We start from the raw sequence: 25,215 nt of genomic DNA on the forward strand, positions 1-25,215 counted from the left end.
GATGGGAGATCGTAAGTTTACCCCTGGGATCTCTTCTATGTCCCTGTTAGACAGAGGCACAGTAAACTAACCTTAAAACAGCTATCTTCTGTGACCTACTATACAGAGGCACAGTTAACTAATCTAAAAGGGAGGCAAAAGCCAAACACACTCTGGCTAGGCTTATAAATGCCCTAGGGCAGATAGCCTAGTATCAACCTATGAACCTATGAACAAAAAGGCCATAGGATATGAAAAATCCAGCACTTTGACATCCTTCACTTAAACAGAACCACAGGTAAAGAAAACAACTACACTAAAGACCTAAACCTATTTACCCACATCAACACCAGTGCTGTGACAGATACCTAATCTAACATATCCCCTCACTTCTGGAATAGGCTACTCTTACCTATTAAGGTTACTAGGGAAGGGGTTACTTCCCTAACAACCTTTAAAGCCAGTTTGGGTGACTGGTTGGGTGAGTGCACATTTTCATCAGGCATACATGGAGAAAGTCTGCTTAACTGGGGACATTGTTAGTCTCCCACTGGTGCTGGTTTTTTTATGGCTGATCTTCTCAGTGGTCTCTTTGGCTGTAAAGAACTCATAAACCTATACAAAGAGTATATTAACACAGATAGTAGGATGGTTAATATCGATGGCTATTATGTGAGGGGGATCTTCTTAATTCTCGCTCTGAAACTAATAGCATTTTTATTCTTTTTACATACTTTCATAATTTTGCTCTTAGCATCCTGAAATTTACTTTACTTCAGATGTAGTAGGTGATTCCAGGCAGCAACAATAATCCTCCGAATCACCTGCTGCTATTAACTTGAATGCAGGATGCAATATGAAAGCTCCTTGGATCTGTAACCTTAGGGGGCTCACTGAGGAAGCCACTAGGAATTTATTAGCCAGTGGAGAACACTGGCCCTGCTTTATAGTTTGAAGATCAAATAAAAAAAAAAGTTGTCCTTGCTGCAATCAACTACCATCCTGCCTTCTGCAATGAAAGGCATTGGTAGTGTCTAGCTTCTGAGAGATACATAAAGCTGTATATTATGACCAAGGTATCTCAAAACAGATTTTTCTTCAGAAGGGAGTTAAATGGTATTATGATTAGAATCTCTTATTCTAGGTTTGGATTTTTTTTTTTACTTTTATTTGTTAACTGGAGAAAAGCACTGATCTCCATGGACCTCTTTCAAACTCAGTCACACTTTCTGGTTAAGTGACTTCCTAACTGTCAACACTGTTAGGTAATGGAGACTGAGGGATTCATACCCTGGACCACTGTACTACAGGAAGCAGCTTGTTAATAGTTGCTTAATTCTCTGCACCAAATGGAATGAAAACAGCTATCCCAACTGCTCTTAGTGTCACTGGTAAATGACAATGGGTACATTTATACTTACCTTCACCTAACACAGTATTTTATCAACACTGGATTCTGAATGAATTTAAAGAGTATTGTAGGACCTAACCAAATTTCCAAATATCTGTAATCATGTAACTGAGCAATATGATTACTACATGGATGTAGCAGCTGTAATTCTGAGGCCTCTTACAGTCTTTTGTCAGTGTCAAATATAACTTATAAAACATCAGTTACAAGACTGTGTGGTGAAGAAGATGTAGTTAGGATTAAGCAATAAAAAAGGTTAATATCAAAAATACACTGCAATATTTTGTGCATCTGTTCTCCTGTTTATATAAAAATTGTTGTGCCATAGGCAAGGACCAGCAACAAGGGTGCAAAACTGAGGGTATAAGATAATACAGAAACAAATACCATGCAAAAATGACCTGTGTGGAAAAAAATCCTTTGTGTACATACACAAACTAGAAAGTAAATCGAACTGTCATTGGAATTAGACAGGGAAGGGGTGCATCTGGGTATAACAGATGGTGAAGCTGTGCTTTCTGATAACCATGAGAAAAAAATATTACGCCTTTCAGAAGTTATGCCCATTTTTACCAGCTACAAAATCCTAAATCATTTCCAGGGAGAGAACTGTTCTAGCCAAATAAAACAGAATTCTGGAAAATACTTTTGAGATGGGTATGTTGACATGGTTACACCATGACATGACCCACAGCTTGACCTGCTTTGCAAGTGTGATTTATTTAAACATTTAAAAAGAAGAGCCACTTGGGCACCACTTCTAATGGAGAAGGAATAAGGGAGTGTCAGACCCTGCCATTTTCATGCGAACAATTTATGGCTCATTTAAAAGTAGAAATAGCCATGTTTCAAAGTAATGTGAATGCTTCTGAAAACTAGTTTAGATGGGGTTACGGTGCAGGATGAAATGAATGTGAATCACATAACAGAAAGATCGGTTACAAGGCTTGAAAATTAAATGTATTCATGCACCCAACTCATCTGACGAATATGATTATTATTTTCAGGAATGGTAGATATTTAGAGTTCTTCCTGCTAGGCATCAATATCCGTTACCACTTGGCACACACTGCAGAATTCACCACTGCCTTACAGTGCATTCCGTATGTAGAATATCGTGCCAGCAGCAAAGCAACTTCCACAGTCTCTCTACGGACTTCTGCATGTCATGTGTGACACACTGTCCATTTCAGTAGCCATGACTGTATCAGAACAAAGATTTAATCCATTAAAATGCAAATAACTCAAAATCCACAAGGAAAAAAATGAAAACTACACAAAGGATCTCTGTCTTTCAATTAGGAAAGGTTTTGGAGATGCATGATATGCAGAAATATGGCAGTATTTTGATGCAGTGAAATTCCTCTTGAAATATACAGCTCTATCCCACACAGGGATGCCATATAATTTACCCTGCATGGTTCACAGTCTTTAAAACTGAACTACTTCCACTATACTGTGATGAAATTCACAAAAACATCTAGAATGCTACACAGTGTGTCCATTCCACACAATGGACTTTTGTTATAGCACATTCTACAGCTGCTGTAAAACTTACTTTATTATAAAACTGCAAGTCATGTTTCTTGGACAAGTCAACAATCCAGTGGCACACACAATGCCCCAGTCCCCATGCTGTCTGGTTTCATACTGGGGAAAGGTGGTCTACATCATTGCTGTCATAACATTCAGTACCATACACATTGCTACTGTGCAATGTACATTTTGGGGAAAACGCCCCATTTGCTTTAGTATTGGATGTATTGTTACTTGTGTACCACAAATATTCCCTCTAGTATTGTCCTTGAGCTATCTTCTTCAGGAGGGCATGAAAGTGTAGTATTTACATTCATTAATATGCTTTTACATTACAATTCTGTATAAAGAATATGGAAGTTATTTACTGTGCTGATGTAATAATGTATAACAAGTGAAATGCTTCCTTACTGACCAATGATACCAGCTTTATTCAAGGCATGTGGCAGGGGTACATTACCATTTTACTTTGTTTACATTGCCTTGTTATGGTATTCCTTTCTTGTACAGTGGACAAACATGTATTGTTCATATATATCACTGTGATTACAGCTACAGGATTAGTTATTTATAAGAGTAGTGCTACCCAGTTGAGTATTGAAAATGTAGCCACATAGAAAGCTGTAAGGCAAAAACTGTATTCCGATCGGACACTTTCTAACCCCTATAATTACTCTCTGTAGAATTCCTCACAAAAAAAATCTATACTATAAGCAAGCCATCTTCTCAATCAAAATAAATAAATACAAATTACAATATACAGAAACATTAAGATTCACTTTTCTGAGAATAAATCAGACCATGAAACTATCTAACCAACAAGTGGGTATTGCAGACATAAGAAAAGAATGACACTACCTTATTTCTAAACAATGGAATAAAATGACAGTAAACACAATTCAAAGTTTTGATTTTTTTAAGGTAGTCTAACATTAGACTTCCCTTTGTTAGAGCAATCAGTGCTGTGATAATATAGCATGTCAGAGAGTTGGCAGTTCATATTTTATTAACATAAGGACTTCATTTAGTCATGAGGCCATAGCCTCTGCAACAAAATTCTTGTTTCCCTAATGAAGGGTAAAAACTGTGCATTAGCCCCCACCATGTTGCAATGCTGTTATAAAAAGACATTGCTTATCTTTTTAAGATAGTGCCACTGCAAAAAGCAAACTCCATTCCGACTCCAGCTTCAAGAGCTGAAGCAAATTAATGGGGATGTGTTTAGGATGAAATATCCATACATACAAGTGTGCATGTGTTGTAATCAGAATTAGTTTAAGGTGCAGTACGCATGCATACAGGACACAAGGGTACAAATGCTATAATCAGGATGAGTTCTTGGTACTGAACACATACATACAAGGGCAGATGCAATCAGGATGAGTTTTGGGTGTTGTATGCATACTTACAAGGGTGCACATGTAATTGGGATGAGTTTTGGGTGATGTACACATCTCTACAAGGACGCACAGGATTAGAGTTGCTACAGTATACTACTGACCAAGTGTACCTGCTGACACTGTGAACAACACACTGGTAAGTAGGAGTAAGGGGATATTTTTTAATATACAGTATAGGTACAGCTTAATAAAAAGCAATTCAAGTACGCCTAACATTAGATTATGATATGCATCAGAAATGGATTTTTTAGAAATAAATGTTGCTTTACTTTCAGCTATTAGTAGTGAGAAAAAATATCAGCTGTAAATCTAAAAGTGTTCAGTAGCTACACAGATCTGTATCAGTGTGCCTACCAAACTCTCTGGTGTGAGACTCAGTCAGGAGGTAAATCGTACCATTGCAGAACATTTATAAACACCTAGTGAAATGAAGGGAAATTCACCTATATCAAATGTATGTATGTATTTTCATATATATATATATATATATATATATATATATATATATATATATATATATATATATATACACACACACACACACACACACACACACACACACACATATACACACACACACAGCACTATTTTCCTGTGCTTGGATTACACACAGCACTATTTTCCTGTGCTATATCCAAGCTCTGGAACAACCTTCCCACTACCATAACTACCTTTCCTTCCTGCAGTCTTTTCAAGATTGTACTTAAATCTCACCTAAATTCACACTGGCTTTGTTCTTGTCCAAATCCCGACTAATACCCCCCCCCCCACCCTTCAACCCTTCTCTCCTTTCCCAGATTTAGATAGAGTATCTCCTCTAGCACTATAAAACTGAAGTGAAGATTACTCACTGCTTGTTACTCCTTCCAGGATTTAGGTATCATTTAGTCTATTATTGTTATCTAGTCACTGTCAAGAACTGTGTTTTACTTCTTATTTCTCAGTGTTGTAATTAGAGCTTACAACTCAATTGTATCGAATTTGCTCCTGTATTACTCCATGTCATCATCACGTCTACTGTACACATACCTTGACTGTTATTGTTTACCATCTACCATGTCACTCTGTGGAGCTTTTCTCCCCGGGCCTCCACTGAAAAAGGACCTGTGTCCAGTCAGAATTTCCCGGTAAACAAATGTAAATAAATAAATATGTATGAAATATATGTCTTCCTAATAAAACTGCAACAGCTTTGTGACAGACTGAACTTAAAAAAAATGTTTATGTAGAGGTAACCCTAATCTGGAGGGCAGCACCCCATATTCCTGCTACTTAAATATACGAAATCTATGATCACTGCATCTCAGGGAAAGAATAAATCCCCAGGATACTGTAATCTTTAACCTCTGACACAAAAAAGTACACTTGTGTACACTTACCATAAATGTAGATGTTTGAGTGTATTCACTGTTGAAGCCATGACATTTGGGTTATCGGCTTGCAGTAGCCCACAGTTGGCCTGATAAAGTCTTGGGTCCTGCGTCGGATGCTGTCCCTTCTTCCATGACGTTAGGTCATCAGGGGTATAAAACATGCAGCCGACACCATTACATCAGTTTTTCTTGCCCCAGATGTCAGATGCCACCCCTCTAATGGGAAGCAATTAAATATATATATATATATATATATATATATATATATATATATATATACACACACACACACACACACACACACAAGGTTATACCTCCAACAAAAAAGCAAATATACCAAAAAGCTTTTGAGCATAGTAAAGGAGAGTAGAGGTACAGCAAAAAGAAGTAAGGGGGCTGGAGGGAGGGTAACCAGGACTGCAACAATGAATACACTCGAACATCTACATTTATGGTAAGTGTACACAACTGTACTATGTTCTTTGTGTTTCCCTGTTGCAGTCATCACATTTGGGTAGATTCCCAAAGCTATGAATGGGAGAAGGAATTTAGATAGCATTAGGACCAGCTATAAGGCCCTGCAAGACTGCAGTGGCAAAGCCAGCTCTGGATTTAAAGAAAATTGGCAGTTGGTAATGCTTGGTGAAAGTATGTACAGAACTCCAGGTAGCAGCTTCTAGGATGTCCCTGGTAGGGACACCTCTGAGAAAGGCTGTAGAGGTAGATGCAGTCCTGGTTGAGAGGGGTCTGATCCCCTGTGGGACAGGTTTTCCATGGTGCTTGTAGCAGAAATGAATGCAATGGCCTATCCATTTGGAAATGGTTTGCTTTGAAATAGCCTTCCCCTCTGCCCCTGGAGCAAATGCAACCAGTAATTGTTCAGATTTCCTTTGAGGTTTAGTCCTGTCCAAGTAGAATCCAAGTTGTCTGTGCACATCTAAGGAGTGCAGTATCCATTCCCCTTTGTTCTGTGGATTAGGAAAGAAGGTTTGCAAATGAATGGACTGATTAAGGGCCACACTGGATACCACCTTCAGCATGAAGGAGGGACTGGTCCTGAGGGACACCCTGTCTGCATGAAAGATGATGAAAGGCTCCATTGCCATAAAAGCCTGTAATTCAGATACCCTTCTTGCTGAAGTGATTGCTAAAAGGAAAGCTGTTTTCCAAGAAAGGAATTTTAAGTCTGCAGTAGCAGCTGGCTCAAAAAGAGGAAGAGTGAGTTTCTCCAATACAAAGTTAAGGTCCCAGGCTGGAGTTGGAGCTCTCCTGGGTGGTCGTAATTTTTTGGCCCCTCTGAGGAACTGCTTGAGCAGTGGATAAGAGAAGAGGAGAGGTTCTGTGTTATAATGAGCTGAAATGGCTGAGGCGTGAATGTTGATGGAGAAGAAAGACAGGCCCTTGTGCAGCATCTCAGTTAGGTATTGTAAAATCTGAAGTAAATTGGGCACTGCTGTGCTCATCCCTTGAGATTGGCTCCAGGCACAGAATCTTTTCCATTTTTCAGCATAAGTTTTTCTAGTACCAGGCCTCCTTGCCTCTAAATGATATCTAACACTGGTTTACCGAGGGATGGTAAAGGAGAGATTAAGTAATTAGCCAGGCTGCTAGGTTCAGTGTTTGAAGCTGAGGCTGCAGAATCTGATTCTCCTGCTGAGACAATAGGGTAGGAGTCTGAGGCAGGTGCCATGGGGCCAGCAGTGACACACTGCGCAAGAGGGGGTACCAGTGTTGGCGAGGCCAGTCTGATGCAATCAAAATCGTCCTTGGTTTGTCTTGTTTGATTCTTTAGTAGTACTTTGGAGAGCAGAGGCAGAGGAGGAAAGGCATAAACTGAGAGGTTTTTCCAGCTGAAGGACAAAGCATCCACTTTCCAAGCTTGTTTGTGGGGAGTTCTTGTGCAAAATCTGTCTAATTGATAGTTCTGGGGGGAAGCAAACAGGTCTATATCTGGGCTCCCCCATTTGCTTGCCAACATGTTGAAAATCCTTGGTTCCAATTTCTACTCATGTGGGGTCCATGAGGTTTCTGCTTAGTTCGTCTGCCAGTGTATTTAGTTTTCCTGGCAGGAATTGAGCTTGTAGATGCACTTGGTAGCTCAGGGCTGTGTTCCACAATGCCATGGCTAGTCTGCAGAGGGAGTAAGAATGTGAACCCCCCTGCTTGTTTATGTACCACATAACAGTGGTGCTGTCCGTCTTTACCATTAATTGTCCTGGAAGAATGTGGTCCTTGAAGGCTGTCACAGCTAACATTTCTTTTTGATTGAAATGCAGGTGCATTTGACTTGGGTTCCATTTGCCCTGAAAGCACTTCCCTGCCAGGTGAGCCCCCGCATGCATAGTCTGATGCATCTGTTGTTAGGGTTTGGGCGGCAGGGGGTAGTGTGAATGGTAGTCCCTTGTTTTGGTGGCAAGCCTCTGCCCACCAAAGGAACTCTAGGTGTAGGCAAGGTATGATAGGAATCATTGCTTCTAGATCCTGAGAATGTTGACACCATAGGCTTTTTAGATATCATTGTAGTTTCCTCATATGCAGTCTTGTATATGGAATTAGAAGAATGCAGGAGGCCATGAACCCCAAGGCTTGTAGTATTTGCCTTGCAGATATAGCAGGGTTTTTGTGGCCACTTGTTTGAAGTAGGTTGTCAAATTAATTTGTTTCTCTGGCGTGAGGAAAGTCATCTTGGAATTTGTATTCAAGCTTGCTCCCAGGAATATAATTTGCTGACAGGGTACCAGGTGTGATTTCTTTTCATTTATGGTGTACCCCAGACATGTTAACACCCTTTGTACAAAGGCCAGAAGATTCAAAGTATGTCCTGGCTTTCTGCCTGAACTAGACAATCATCCAGGTATGGGTATATTTGAATATTTATTTGCCTGCAAAATGCAATGACTGGAGCTAGACACTTTGTGAATACCTTGGGTGCAGTAGATAAGCCAAAGGGCAGTGCAGAGAACTGATAGTGCGTGTAGCCTGCTTTGAAGTGTAGGTATCTTCTGCATGATTCCCTGATTGGGATGTGCAGGTATGCTTCCTTTAAATCTAGTGTTGCCAACCAGGCATCTTTGTTTAGCATAGGGAGCAACTGAAGAGTCAGCATCTTGAACTTTGGAATCACCGAAAAAGTGTTTAGAGTAGACAGGTCCAGGATAGGACGCCATGAATTGTCTTTTCTGGGTACCAGGAAAAGTCTTGAGTAGAAACCTTGTTCCTTTTCCTCTTCTGGTACCAAATGAATAGCCCCCATGCTTAAGAGAGAAAGTACTTGCTTTTGGGCCTCTGCCCACTGATTTGGGGGTAGATCTGGCCACCAGCTTGGTGTTGGTAACGTGTGGAAGTGAAATCTGTATCCCTGGGATACTATATTTAAAACCCATTTGTCCTGGGTAATAAGTTCCCAGTTCTTTGCATGAAGAGCAATCTTTCCCCCCAAAGGGACAGTCAGTTGAGAAGGGCTTGGAAATTTTAAAAAGAAGTAATTGAAACAGTTTACCATAGGTGGGAGTTTTATTACTCCCAGATTTGGAAGTTGAGGCCCCCCACTGCTTAGTCCTGTGCGTACCCTGGGACTGAAGCCTGGGAGCTCTGCTGGATCTGGGTTTGAACTGAGAAGGTTTGGAATAGACTGGAAAGGACCAATTCTTGGAAGACCAATGCTTACTAAACCTTGGAGGTTGTACTTATAAAAAAATCTTTAACAGTTTGCATAGATTTAGCTTTTCCCTCGATCTTTTTAAGAACTTCTTCTGCCTTGTTGCCAAACAGGCAGTCCTGGTTTAAGGGAGCATCTAGTAATTTCACTTTAACATGATCTGGCAAGGATTGCTCCTTAAGCCAAGCATGCCTTCTAAGTATAGACCCAGTTACAGCAGCCCTGCAAGATGCCTCTAGTGAATCAAAACCACATTGCAAAGTATGTCTTCCAACTTGTTCAGCTGAATGCAGTAAATCCTGTAAATCCTTATTTTCAGCACAATCACGAATCAACATAATTTTCTGTTTAAGCAATCTAATAATATGCTGCTGATACTTTAACATATGAAACTGGCAGTTTAAGGCCATAATGGCCAAAGTTGCAGAAGTGTATACCTTCGTACCCCATCTATCCAGCACCCTGGAGTCTCTATCAGAGGGGGTAGGATTTTTGGCAGTAGTAGCTTTAATGCCCTTGGTTCCCTGTGAAATGGTCTCAGGATCCGCAGTAGGATTTTTAAAAATGAACTTGTGAGAGTCAGGGACCCTGTAATATCTATCAGGTTTTCTGAGAGGAGGAGGTAAAGAGGGTTCAAGCTAGATTCCAAAAATGCATAATCAACAATGTCTAGTACAGGAGGTATGGCTAAAGGCCTGTGCTGGGGCAGGAGTAAGAAATCCTTAAGCCTCTTTTAGAATCACAGAAATCCTGACTTTCCCAATGAAAATGCTCCCTGAGAGTATGCAAGGTTTCACCAAAAGAGAAATCCTCTAGGGGGAAGGAGAGGGAATAGAGTCCTCAGCACCAGAATCCTCATAGGTAGATAAGGGTAAATCCTGGTCATCAGAGGAAACAGTAAATTCAGAATCCTGGTCAGAAGTATCATACGCAAATTCAGTCCTAGGTCTCTTAGAGGGGGGAGGCTGGCTTCCCCTGATTAAAGTAATAAGGTCTTCAATCACTCTTATCATTAGTTTTTTAGGCATAGAGGTCTGACCATGTGGTCTGGGTGCCAGTTTTCTAGGCATGGTTCGAGTTTTAGGCCTTGAAGAAGAGGATGGCATCAGTTTAATATGCAAGTCAGTAGGCCTGAATACACCCTCAGAAGTCGGTGCCTGCACAGCGGCTCCGGACCCATCCAAGGTAGAGACATCCGCAGGATCCACAGTTGAAGCATCTCGCGGCATACCAGACTCCGAATGGGGTCTCCGTAGAGGCCTGAGAATCTGAAGTAGCAGGTATCAGGGGCTGCGAACGCACCTCACTGAGTACTGGCGAACTGGCGACTGGCTTAGGAGAAGCGTCGTCGGCAGGTTTGGGCCTAAGCGGCCTGTCTCTGTCTTTATCTTTGCGTTTTTTCGGAATGACAGTAGTCAGATGGCTTACCGGAGACATATCAGGATAATTGAACCGAGCACCAAAATATTTAGAAACAAAAATATACAGACAATGGATAGTTCGTGGCTTAAATAAGGCACAAAACCAACAGCGAGGTACGTCGTGGTCAGGGCCTAGGCAAGGAATACAGTACGAATGAAACTCTTTATGAGGTATTTGCTTTCCACAAGTAATGCAATTATTAACTTTTACTGACATCGGTTTAGAACAAGAAAAGGTTTGGTTCTGAAACTCGAAAATGAAAATTTCAGGAGTTGGCCGACTGGCACTTGCGAACTGCTTCTGCTTCGAGCACTGCACAGCAAGAAAGACTGGTGTAATGGCATCGGCTGCACAACTGACATCACGGAAGAAGTGACAGCAACTGATGCAGGACCCAAGACTTTGTTAATCAGGCCGACTGAGGGCTATTGCAAGCAGATAACCCAGATGTGATGACTGCAACAGTGAAACATGAAGAACATCTCAGTATTCATACATTAGTGATCATACATACAATACACACACAAGTGTGTGTGTGTGTGTGTGCGTGTGTGTGCGCATATACAGAAAAATATGTGTGTGTGTGTGTGTGTGTGTGTGTGTGTGTGTATATATATATATATATATATATATATATATATATATATATATATATATATATATATATATAGAGAGAGAGATGTATATATAGATATATATATATATATATATATATATATATATATATATACACACACACACACACACACACACACACACACATTGATTAGATGAATAAGAGAGGTGCAAAAAATCAGCCAGGTCTAACAAAACAATACGTTTAAGTCTCTGAAAGGTACCACATGAGTGAGCACCACATGAAGACTGATACACAGGACCTGTTAGAAAATACATTTTCAAAGGGAGAATGGTATGAAAACTGAATGAATTCCCTAAGGCAGGAAATTAAACAATTGGGCAAAGTGAGATACAAGGTTGTTCTAAGAAAGGCTGAGAGAATACAGGTTGCAGGTCTGAACGACTATAAGCAGAGAAGTGATTAGTCTGAGTAGGCCAAGCAAAATGGTTAGACGTAGTAGGGCGTACAGTATTCATCTGCCATTAGAGCCAATGCTTCATTGTAGTTACCTAAATCAGCTGCAGAATCTGGGTTGCTGTTCAAATATCCTAGCCAAAGACTTTACTGCTAAGAGGGGGTCTACTGAAATGTGCAAACAAGGGAATGCCTTTTAACACATTTACCCCAGTTTCGGTCTTGACATGCATTACCATGTTATGGCAAAAGCACTGAAGGCAAGGCTAAGCCAGATGACTTGATCTGACTTCTTTCTACTTGATTCGACATGCAGATATCTTTATAGACCAAGGGCTGTGAACTGTACAAACCGAAAGTTGGTTCTATAGCTTAGAAGTGATGCCTCAGTGGTCAGTATCCTCAGGAGTGCCAGAATGGCGAATGGGACACCTTTATGGAAGCTTGCTAGGGGACTGTCACAGCAAGATAGCTTTACGCACATTAACAGCAACTCAAGTTTGAAGTTCAGTAGAATTCTCCTACTATGACCTCTGAAAGTCCAGCTTAGAAAAGTACTTGTCTCCACTATGGCTAGTGAACCAGTGTAGAACATACTATTAAGACTACAGAAATGTAGTTTAGCATGAGTACCTATGGTGGAAAGATAAAAGAAACTAAACTTCTGTCTTTCAAAAATGTGAAGTCCAAAGAAAAACAATGTACTACAGAATCAAATTAACACATCAGAGAAACAAATGTGTTCAGCCTTGTTTAGAACCAAGCAAACTAAAACATTCTAGTTGCTTGCAAGCTTTAACCAAGCAAATTGTGAAAACCAAGTTCTTGGTACACTTCCTCTCCTACTTGGCAGAACCTTGTCTTCAGCCAGCCATCCAGGTAGGGACAGAGCCAAACAGCTTTCAGACTCAGAGTGGCTGCCATTATCACCAAAGTACATTTAGTAAATAACTTTGAAACTGACGACAGACCACAAATACAGCACTGAGCATCCAATATGGTTCTTTCAAATTCTGAACATAGGATGCTCTTGGCAAGATGGATGGCTGGAATTCATTAAGGAATATGTTGCTCTGTTAATGTGGTAAGCAAAGCTACATAACCATATGTAATACATCCATCTAGAACAATATCCGAATCTGATATTTCTGATATCACATACTATAGATTCAAAACAGGGTGTTTGTACTTGTCCCAACATTAGAATGATTCTGAAGGTGACTTAATGTGTGGTGTGTCACTTTAGCACATGGGTCACATTATTTCTGTGAAACAGAAGTTGAACATCTTTCAGAAGACTAAGGCGAATTTTTGGAGTCTCTGGTCTCTTCCATAAAGCACAGATTTAGGTTACTCCTGATTCTCTCTCTCTCTCTCTCTCTCTCTCTCTCTCTCTCTCTGAACAGCCACAGATCAAACAGATTTTTAATACTAGTGTTGCACTGCTGGATTCACTAGTGAAATAATAACGAGAAAGAATAAAACTCACCACTCACTCATTTGTGTGCATAGACACAAACGCACACACATTATGTGTGTGTGTGCATGTGTGTGTGTGTGTGTGTGTGTGTGTGTGTATGTGTGTGTGTGTGTGTGTGTGTGTGTGTGTGTGTGTGTGTGTGTGTGTGTGTGTGTGTGTGTGTGTGTGTGTATACAGACCTACTTTGAAAGGTTGAACTTCATATAATAAAAATCCATTTTCATGAGATGAAAATCGCGAAAGCTTAAATATCCGAATTGCGAATTTTTCCTAGGGTAAGTAAACACTTGCTCAACATGCCCTTTTCTCCACTGTAGAGATATCCCGGAGTTGGTATTTACAGTTAGGGGGTGTGTGGGGCATAGCCCCCCCCACCGAGTTGGGATTTACTTACTTCAATGTGTGTTTTGTTTAAGTTTGGGCAAGTATTTATTTACCCTGGGGTAAATTTACCATTCAGGTATTTAAGCTTTCACTATTTTCGTTTCGCAAAAATGAATTTCGATTAAGTAGCTCCATATGTACACACAACCATCCCTTACACATGCACACGCACAACACATCTGGATGGCATACTCATATGACCATGCTGTAAATGTTGTTGTTATTTCAGGATGCTACCTTGAATCAATAATCCAAGGCCATTCAAAGCAAACATATAACTGCCAAGCCTGAGCAGACAGACATAGCGATAGTTACAGAGGATGGAATTCTAGTCCCTTGGTTAGTACAGCAGCTAACTCTTGAGTAAAAAAGTTAACAAACACAGAAATCTGGATGAGCTTGAAAGGGGGTTCAATGGTATGTTGGGGAAAGAACTATGCTGGCAGTTGAAATTAAATGCATTCAGAAAAACCAGGACTTAACTACTATTGCTCTATTAAAAATGTGCTGAATTTACGTAAACTGCCATACAATCTGTACAGGTTTTTAGGGAATTTTTTGAGGAGTATTTTTATGTACTAAAATATGCTAAATAATAATAAAAATGATGTGTAGAATGCATGTAAATATATATTATGTTTAGTTACTTTAACCTCACTTCTGCCTTGATTAGATTTATTGCACCACACCAGAGATTTAAACGGTAAATTCAAAGAACACATTTTTTTCATGCCGCTATTACAATGTAGTATTGGTATATCTCCTACATTTACCACACTGGTGGATGCTCATGCACACACCTGCACATTTTTATACATTACTAGTTTACTTCATCCACTGTTTTCTGTATTTTTGTGCATTTTTTCTACTAGTTTGTATTGTATAAACAAGTTTTTGGGGCTGTAAACATGAAAACTGTCATGACAGTTTTTTTTTTCTTTTTGCAAAGCACTGACATTTTTTCGAAGTTGTTAACAATTTTGTTTTTTATGCACACTAATACACATTTATTTTATTTATTCATTTATTACATTTGTTTACCAGGTAACATCCGGCTGGGCTGAGGGCCCGTTTTCAGCAGAGACCCAGGGAGAAAAGCTCCATAGTATTACAGAAAACAATTTTTTGCAACAGAATACAATCCAGGCAATGAATGGAACAGTACAGTAAATAGAACAATACAAGCAATAGTACAAAAACAGCAATTTGGATATTTACTAGATATTATTAGACAGATGTATTTTTATATTTATAGTGTTTTAGTTTGATTGTGTTTATGGTTAGATAGCTACATGTTTTTCTTGATTTTAGTTCTTGTCACTGACCTGATGAAGGCTTTACTACATTAATTAGCTAAAAGCGATTTTAATTAAGTCTTTTTATGTATATCTTTTTATCTATAAGTTATGCTTTTCTTAATACCAGACCGTGGAATGCGGGTTTCATATAGATGGTAGTGTTTTCCTTAACTAGGATTAAGTTTAATCTAATCAGTAGTAGTGTGTGAGGGTTGGTACTTACTGTTCTAAAATGCACTTTTACGGCCCTGTTTATACTGTTTGCCATGAATAGGCTGGTTTAAAATTAAACAATGGATATATTTTCTATACCAATGTCTAAGTATACAAAAGCTGATATGTTTAACATTGTTAAAATATTTCTGATTTTTTGTGACTGAGGATCGTTTGTTTGTGACGAATAAAAGCTTGTTGATGTTTAACACTACCTGGGTTTCATGCCTTTTGGAAATTACTGTGACTGAGCAAATCAACAAACTTTTAAGACCACTAGCTTCTCTGTTTGTTTTTTACTTTGCTTAACTCTTGAGTAAACTCACTCCTGCAAAAAAACTAACTATAAGACACACTCACATGGGTTATAGTGTTCAAGGCCCTAAAACAAGATACACCCCTACTGGAGAAGGAAAAGGGGGAAAAGTATAAAAGCTTGGTTAACAAATAGGTGAACCCATCAAAAGATTCCTCAGATTATTACATGGGCCTTGACAAGGTTGTCAAAAATTTCCAATGACATGTAGATCAATCAGGGATCTGTTAGCACCCAATGTTTTAAAAGAAACAAAGGGAGTGTCCATCATGTTTTACCTATATGAACATTAACTGACATACTAAGCAGAAAGATGGGAAACCGAGCCTTACCTTATTCAAACAGACTGCATAACAGAAGTTTGAAAGACATAACTGCAACTCATATAAACTTGAAAATAATAAAATATTAAAATATGTCCTGTTACTTATATATAAGGACCAAAAGCAGTACTTCTGAACAGCAACCAAAATATTAACTTGGAAAGCAGAGATTTGTATATAAGAAGGGCAAGAATTTCTAAAAATATTTGAAGGATAATAAGGAAAATAATAATGTTTCAAAATTTTGTAAAGGCACATACAAATTAATGTGTGTACACAGTGTTCATTGCTAAGAGGGTGACACTACAGCGTTAATTTTTCCTTTCGTAAAAGTCTTTCAATGGACCACTACAATTGTGATTCAATATATATATATATATATATATATATATATATATATATATATATATATATATATAGAGCCCTGTATCAACAATGTCAATCATTCTATGTAAATGGAGAGAAGGCACTGTGAATGTATTTATGAGCACATGTATGACATTTGGAAAGGTAAGACTAATAATGCATTCATTTAAACATTTATACAAGAAGTTCATAGGTAAGCAGTAGATTACCTGCCCTTGCGGGCCATTTTAAGCCTAGAGCATTTCCTGCCCTTGCGGGCCATTTTAAGCCTAGAGCATTTCCTTTTGTTATTCATTTGGTGTTAGACTTGCCTTACCCATCCCATGGTTGATAATTACATATTATTTCTAATGAGAAGAACTGAGATCATACCACTGATAGTTTTATAATATTCCTGAACATATTTTTATTTATTCTACTTAATTCTATTTATTTATGCTAATGGCACAGACAGCTAAGTGCAAAATACATGCAAGTTAGTGCAAAGTGACTTCTCCTCAGTTTTGGTCGTATGAATCCACATTTTGGATTCTCTTAACAGTGCATAACAAGACACATGAAAGGGAAACAATAATTTTTTTAGAAAAAAGAGTAAAACCCTTCTACTTAATAACTGCACTCAGAAAGATCAACTTCTTCCAACAGAATGAGATATTCCTTATCACAGAGTATTAAACAAAAGGGTAGTAGCAGGTATAAAACTTAAAAAAAAAAATAATAACTACAACTTATTCAGTGTAGTAAGAGGTGATGGAAGGAATGTTAACACTATACAATGCATTACCTCAATGTCCTATACTGGTACTACAGCAAAACTTCCCATGAGCTCACATAACATACTGAAATTATTGGTGGCCCTCCCATAAATGACAAGGCAGAGCACCAGACAGATGTAATACTTTCCAGCAGGGAATAAGTCTACTTTACTTTTTTTTTACATATATACTAGATACATCATAAATACTGGCTTTCTTTGCTGGTCTCCTCTTGATTAACACTGCCTTTCTGCATTTTTTTAACACATTCAAGAATTACGAAAGTCCCATTGCCAAAGTAAGGTGAGGAATCATTGTTCCACCAGAGTGCTATCTTTTTCAACACTAAAGCAGACAGATAAGCAGTGTGTAGCCTGAATACAGTTTCCCCTGTCCAGATCACTGGTAATACATGTTCTACCATCCATCTAGTAATAATCACAGATCCATACCGCCCATACAAATAAACAACAGCTATACTAGGAATGCACCCAATTCATCTTTTCACCGTTGCCTCCAAATTGCCCAAGCTTGTATTTATTCATTGGTCAGAAATGCAAAAGGAGATTAAAACACCAAACAACTTAACTCTACGAATGCAATGAATGTGACTGGTGTCTATTCTTTCATTGTAGAAGCTGAAAAGATATCTTTCAATATTTACAGAATTAAATAAAGGAAAGCTCGCTATTACCTATAAACATGGATGGTCTTTCAACCAGACCTGATCTAGACAATCGTACAGGGTGCCAGGAAATCATGTGCACCTTTTTACTTCTAATTTCTTCCTTTTTAATGCTAATGCTAGGGATTGAGCTAGTCTGACTCCAAATTAATTATTTTCTCACTACCTCAGTCACTTTATCCTCACTAGGTGCTGCTGCTAAATATATTAAATACATAGACATATATATTTTTTCCCCAGAAATTGTCTTCAGCAAGGAACAATCCTACCCTACTAGCAACATACGAACAAACTTCAACAGGAAGTGTGATGTCATGGAAATAATTCTTTAAGTGATTTAATATCTGAATCTACATCCCCTCAAGAACAACATTTACACAATGACTAAACCATAGCTCTTTGGTTTTCTAAAATGGAGGATTCAGAAATGCCAGTGGTGAGTTCAGTTAATAGATAAAGCAGTTCTTTAGCTGAAATGTATGTTGCATGGAGTGTGCTAGCCTTACATCTTACTTAATGCACCGTATCCATGTTTACTGTATTCACACGGGTAAGTAGCTTTGTCACTTGTACATACTCTTGTCTCTCATTTTATTGCACTAAGCATTTCTCAGATATGTTACGGGGTAATACAAATATGTTTTCATCTAGTAAGCTCATGCATACAACATAGATATACACTTGTGTGCTTACTGTTAGGAATGATGATCTAAAAAGAGTCTTTTTTTTGGGGGGGGCAACAGTTGAAACCAATACACACAGCCATTAAGTGTTCAGACGATGCATGTATTGACAAGTATGTTTTTTAGTCATAATACAGTGAACAACTTTTAGTAATCTTTTTTACTTACAGAACTGAGGTCCCCCAGAATTAGAATAACTGGGGAGAGAAACAACTTTAGAATTTCACATGTCTTTTCCAGTTCCTCTGTATTTTATTACATATTCCTGCCAACCTGAAAAAAAAAATGAAAGTTTCATGGACTGAACTTTAGACACGTGACTGCTTTTGCAACATTCACATTTTCTCTTGGCTAAAACAAAAAGTCTGTTAGAAAATAAATATTCCTAACCATTTGCAAATGATCGGTACAGTGGTAGCATTGTTGCCTCACAGCAAGAGGTTCTCCCGTTTGATTCTCAGCTGGAGCGCCTTCTGTGTGGAGTCTGTCATGTCCTCCCTGCAGTCGAGTGGCCACCTTAAGACATGCATGAATGGGCGTGCCTTCTCTTAAGGTTGGGCGTCGGGCTGGCAACTTGGCACCATAAAAAAAATCTACTGCCAATCATTAGCGGACTGGAGTTCCGCTGTGGCGACCTCTAACCAGGAAAACACAAAAAGACAAACATTTGCAAATGATCACTTCTTTAACAAGTACATTCTTTGACATGGTTCCAAAATATTTTCATAGTATGTAGCACCTTCTTCTGTAGTTGCACTTCCTTTCTCTTGTAATATGTTCACTTAACCTGTAGCAACAGCACCAAGGTCTGGGAAGCAATCCTGATTTTTTTTAAACAACAAACATCTTTATTGAATTATCACTTATGATATAGCCAACCATACATTTATATAAACGAAAACAAACCGTACCGACATATTTTCAGTTGCAAACATATGCAACATATAATCTTCCATATAGTCATTGTCAGGCGAATATTACATAGCTCATTCAATTCCTGCCATCCCTTAAACGTCATTCCTCCTACAAAACATTATTCTGCATGTATCTTTCTCAGAATTCCCATTTTTTTCTACTTGCTCCTACCTATTTTTAAAGATCCCACTTCCAGTTCTTTTATCTCTGTTCCTATATTCACTACTTCTAGTATGGTTGGTTTAGACTTTGATTTCCGTTCTATAGAAACTGCTTTTTTGGCAGCCACCAGTATTAAAATCTGCAAGGCCTTACTATGTCTACGCAATTCTGATTTTGTATCATAGCTCATTAAAATAATTTCCTTAGTTACACCAATTTGCTCACTGAGTATTTCTGACAGAGTAGTCTGCAGGGAATACTTTAAGTCTGCCGAGTCATTACACTCCCAAAAAATCTGCGGCCAATTTTCTCTTTCCTCCAAATCACACCTCCAACATCTGCAATCTACTGAGGAAAAATTCTGCTTGGGGTATAAAAATACCAATGCAAACACTTCCAAGCAAAAACAGCTATCCTGACTTTTTGTCACTTTCTGTGTGGACCTTCCATGTTCTAACCATGTCTTCACAGTTTTTCTCTGAATACTCTAGTTACCTTCCACTTCTCAAACACAAGTTGGTTAATTGGCTAAACCGTGTATATATACTGGATTTACCCCTGCATGTACTCTGACTGGGCATCCCTGTATACTGTACCAGTTCTAACAGCACTCGCAGCACTATCATAATATATAACACTGCATGCGCTGTGGGCAGGTAAGGCAAAGCAGAGGTCTGTCCATGGTATATACCATGCATGATTGTATCTGCCCTCCACAGGGGTTCTGTCATTTAATGCACAGTGTAACGTTAAGGCGAGTCTGTCTTATGAAATTTCTTACTGTCATAGTCATATACTATCTTAACTATACATGTCCCATTTAAGGGATTGCACACAATATTTATACATTCCCTACATAAACACAAGTCCAAAATAAACCATACAATAAAGCTGGAAGTAAATTCTATTTTATTCTACTTAGCACCTTGGCAACAACCTTCACATGAAGCTCAAAACATCTTTTTGAATACAGCCACACAGTTTTATACCATCAACCATACAGTCTAACAAACTGAAATGAGCACTCAGTAGAAGAGTAACTGTTCATATATCAGGGTAATCGAAAGTATTTAAAGGGACAGAAGACTTTATAATACATTTCTACAAGCACTATATCATTATCAAACAACTTGACTTCTGCACTTCAAGGAACAAGTATTTTTATTTTACAATTGGTCTTATTCCACAGTGTTATGAATCTAATCAGTAAGTTGTAAAATTAAATGGATCTTGAAATATTTCTAAACATGAAGAAACATGTGAATGCAAAGCAAGGCAAAAAATGTAAAGAAAGTTAACCTAATCAAATTACTATCAGTAAAATGTATAAAGGGAAATATCCTGTATCTCGATCTACAAAGATGAGCAGGAACTCACCATGGTGCTTGGTATTCAGTCCTGCTCTTGTCAACATCTTCAATTCTGTTAACATGAGCAGGGTAGGAATTACACTACTGTAATGCAGGATGATAACTTAGAGACAGGAAGGAGAGTAGCTAAATGATATGGAACACATGTAGGAGTGCATGTCCATTTACACTATATGGACAATGTTACAAATTCATTCAACAATGACAAGTACATTGTATTCTGGACATAAGAGTAGTAATATAGTAACATGTTAGACACAAAACAACTTTATAAACTGTGCCACGGTGGCACGGCGGTAGCGTTGTTACCTCACAGCAAGAGGTGCTCCCGTTCGAATCTCGGCTTGGGAGTGCCTTCTGTGCGGAGTCTGCATGTCCTCCCCATGGTTGGGTAGCATTCGAAAGACATGCGTGCATAAAAGGGTGTGCCTTCATTGAAGGTTGGGCGTCGAGCCGACACCTCGGTGTTTCGTAAAAAAAATCTACTGCCAATCATTAGAGGACCGGAGTTCCGCTGTGGCGACCCCTTACCGGGAAAAAGCCGAAAGACAAACAACAACAACTATTTAAACTCAAGATGATAATAACTGATGGTGGCATAAAACTTAAACACCAAGAAGTTAAAGCTACAATGGCGTACATTTATGAGGCAAAACTATTCTACTGTGTATGCAGTCAGTTTATGTGAAAGTAAGAACTGAAAAACAAGTTCCTCTCTTTACATCATTACTCAGAAATGATACATAGCACGTTATTTATTTTTAGCCATTGTCTAGCAAAACAAAAATTGCAACGACTGAGCAAGGACCACAAACTAGCAAAAGTTTCTGCAGATGCAGGGATCCAAAGACAAGTTGCAATAGTCACTGAAATGCCAACTGATAAACACAAGACGTGATTGGTGTTCATAACTCACTGGGAAATGTATACCAAAAACATTGGCTTTAAAGACAGGGAGGACCTGTGCTGACAACAACAAATGGTATCAGGCTTAACCGCAGAGAGTGTAGGAGAGAAAAAGTTTAGACAGGTTTTCAAAGAGTAGTTTCAGACTCAAATGCCTGAAAGGTTTTCAATGTTTTATGGCTAATTATTTCACTTGTATAATTACAGTATTAATTAAAAAAATTACTCTCTTAAATATACCTTCAAGTTATGCCTGGAAGCAGGGCTGTATTGCAGGCAATCAGTACTGTCCCCTGCTTCTTTGTCTGATACAGAGTAACGTATGACAGCACTAGACACAGCTAATGACAGAGAAATGTTTTGTCAGGACTATGTACTTGGAGCAGTGGGGCAGTATATGTTTTTAAGGAGCTGACATACACACAGGCGATTGAATGCAGTCTTTCTGGAAAATGTGACTTATTTTGCTTGGTAATTATAAAAATTGCCCAAAACTGTGCCCAAAAACAGAATGATAATGTAGCAATAGCAGCATTTCAGCTCTGCTTTGGTTCGGATGTATAGCATCACACACATCAAATGCTTACTGTGATATTAGCCTTTGACTGAAGCTGTATCCTGTGTGGACTTGCCACTTGTGGGGCAGTCTGTGAGGATAACAAGCTGATGTAAGATGTTTGCAGGTAGCATTTACTGGTAAAAAGCAATTAGACCTAACAGAAAAAAACAGGGGAAAAGGATACTTATGAGACTCAAAGCCAACAAGATGAAACCATAACATTTTAGTTATTTTAGTTATTTTCTCTGGAGTTTAACTTAATCCCTTGCAGTTGGGGGTATTTCTGAATAAAGCTGGGCCTGGATGCTGTAAAGATTATTCAGTAGCTGCACAACACTTGTGTTTTTACTCTAGTCCTCCTCTAACTACTGAGCTTACCTTCCCAGTTCCCAGATGCTCTGTGGAAGTCATCTTTCACTGGGGGCAAGACCCTACACAGCCCATTTTTTTCTTTGGGTATAAGGAGCAGCACCATCGGTCTGTGGAGAATTGGAGGTTTTTTTTGTTTTTGTAAACTTGGCTCTCCTACTCACTGAGCATTTCTAGTTGTAGGTACAAGTGAGAGGAGATGAAGAGAGTGTGTGAGAGAGAGAGAGAGAGCACTTAAAGACACCTCTGTAGAAACAAAGAGATTTCTACATTTATATAAATTTGCAGAACATTTTGGGTTAAAATTCAGAAAGTAGTCGAAGATGAGCCCTCTAAGGCGGACAACTAACTTGTGGTCCACTGGTCTTAAGCTGGACTAGAGCCAAGTGCAGTTCCTCCCTATGGAATCATGTCACTGTACTGGTTAGGACTGATGGGGGCAGAACTGCGCACACTCAGAGCCCAGCAAATGTGTGTGAATTCATATGGCCACACTTCTTACCTTCTTCAGAAGGTGATTTTGAGTCTCTGACTTGTTATTAGACGTTTTCTTGGTGAAATATCCCCATCTATCACTGGCAGTGGTATAGAGAGTGTAACCAAACATGTTAAAAATAAAGTTAAGATACCTATAATGAAAGTGGGACAGGCATCCCTACAAAGCACATGATGCTATGAGTTGTTAGCAGGCCTCAAAGTATAAACAAATGGTTGTGCTTCACAGGGGATATGTGGGTAGACAGTGGAATAACTGCATGAGCGCCTCTAGAACAAAAGTAGCCATTGTGGCCCAGGAATAGGGCTCCCGTGGCAGACTGAGTTAATCTACCATAAAAATACCTTACTTTGGTGGCATGATCCCCGTCACAGTCCTTAACAGGTATCCCTAACATAGGTATTGCAGCTATCAAAGAGTTATGTGAGAGGAACCAAGGAGCATGGGGGTACTGGAGTGGATGACTAGAGTAATACAGTGATTTCATATGTTAAAAAGAAGGTTGTGTATTTGGTCACCATAAAACAAAATGGCCAACCTGATGGAGCAAAGGCAAAGCACCCTTGTACACCACAGATAATCAGAGGAGATGGAACAATCAAGCAGTGCAAAGTATGCTCAACTTCCATTGGGAGAGGGCTTCCAACCTCGAGTATGATATGCCAAGTAGTACCAGGAAGTAACGTGGTGCACATACGGCAACTGCACGGCTGTGTACTTTGATGCCAAGTAGTAGCCAGGAGTCATTTCCCAAGATACGTACTATCAGAGGAGTTTGGATATGTGGCCTCTCAAGGTGGTATGGGAGCCAGTGAACATGTGACTCCAATGCATCTCACATGCATGCCATGCGCCAAGAGGAAGGGTAATTGCCTTTATTACTATTTCTACTGCTGACAACAGTTCACTGCTGTTACTGTACCATCACAGTGCCTCATGTATTCAACAGGTCATCATTTATGGTCACAGAGAGTCAATCTTGTGTTATACCAGTAAGTGACTGCCTTCCCACAGAAACCAAATACTTTTAAATACAGTGGATAACTAAGGTCTTCTTCTTCACTGTGTAATACTTCATTTTTTCAGCACTCCATTTTAAACACTACTACAGCAGACTAGTGCCTAGTGCAAGACAATACTCAGCACATCACTTTAAATACTTAAGGTATGAGCCATGCAGCTCCAGGGTCCTGGGTTCAATCTTCATCTCCAGTTACTGATTGTAAATAATTAACATGGTCGCCCTGTGACTACGTAAGTTGGGCTCTTTCTCTACTTTCTCTCACTCTCTCTCGCTCATTTCTTGTCAGAAAGGATCCACAATATATCAATTTACATATCAGGTTGAAAAATAAGTAAATTAATTGAGAATTGACAAATATTTGTTATGTCACTTCCATCTGTAACTGCGGAGGTTCACAGAAATCCATTTCTAGCTAAATGTAAGTGTGCAAACATACGTTATAAGAGGAATACAATACCATTTGTGATTTTACATGAGCACTTACTGTCTGTGATTCCGTAAAGCACTTCATTTACTGTCAGAATCCCTGGTGATATCCAATAGGAAAGAGGCCAGACTAGCATAGCCTTTGTGTTTCTGTGTATAAAATGTTTATATTCACCACTCAAAAGGAATAATGGTTCAGCTAACCTTGGCAGCTTTTGAAAGGTACGTATTAATGATAGACAAACATAACCCTTAGGGATTTACTCCAGTCTGTCAGAGGTCAAAGGTGGTATAAACTAATGTTAAGAGTATAAAAGACTCCCGAGTGAAAACTGAACTCCATGAATCAAGGACATCCTTTTTCTTAGGTGCAGAAAAACTGGAGTCAATTACATCAGAGGAGGAGTACAGAAGCAAAGCCTGTGGCATGGGTGACTGACAGATTTTATCTCCATATAAAAATTACATTTAGGATTTTACTATGAACTTTTTCTATATTCAGCTGGAGTTGAAAATGTTATTCACACCCATATGAATCAAGGTCAACTCCCCTACACTAAACTGCCAGAACTTCAGAACACTCCTGGAAAATCATGTAAGGCCCAGACTTAAAAGCCTTTTTCCACAGACATTTTGTCATGTTTAGTCAAAAACAGAATGCCAAACGGCCTGT

The 25,215-nt window shown here is 39.0% G+C and overlaps 1 protein-coding gene across 1 annotated transcript in view; it reads right to left on the minus strand.

The window, feature by feature from the left end:
* Positions 1–25,215, minus strand: part of LOC122787645 (nesprin-2-like) — a 493,963-nt gene that overhangs the window by 441,547 nt on the left and 27,201 nt on the right. The window contains exon 2 of the mRNA XM_044054502.1: positions 18,484–18,588. The gene's annotated coding sequence lies outside the window, so the exon portion shown is untranslated. The remainder of the gene's footprint in view (positions 1–18,483; positions 18,589–25,215) is intronic.

This window comes from Protopterus annectens, chromosome 1.part0 (genome assembly GCF_019279795.1).
Source record: "Protopterus annectens isolate FY-2018-M chromosome 1.part0, PAN1.0, whole genome shotgun sequence".
Taxonomy (NCBI): domain Eukaryota; kingdom Metazoa; phylum Chordata; order Ceratodontiformes; family Protopteridae; genus Protopterus; species Protopterus annectens.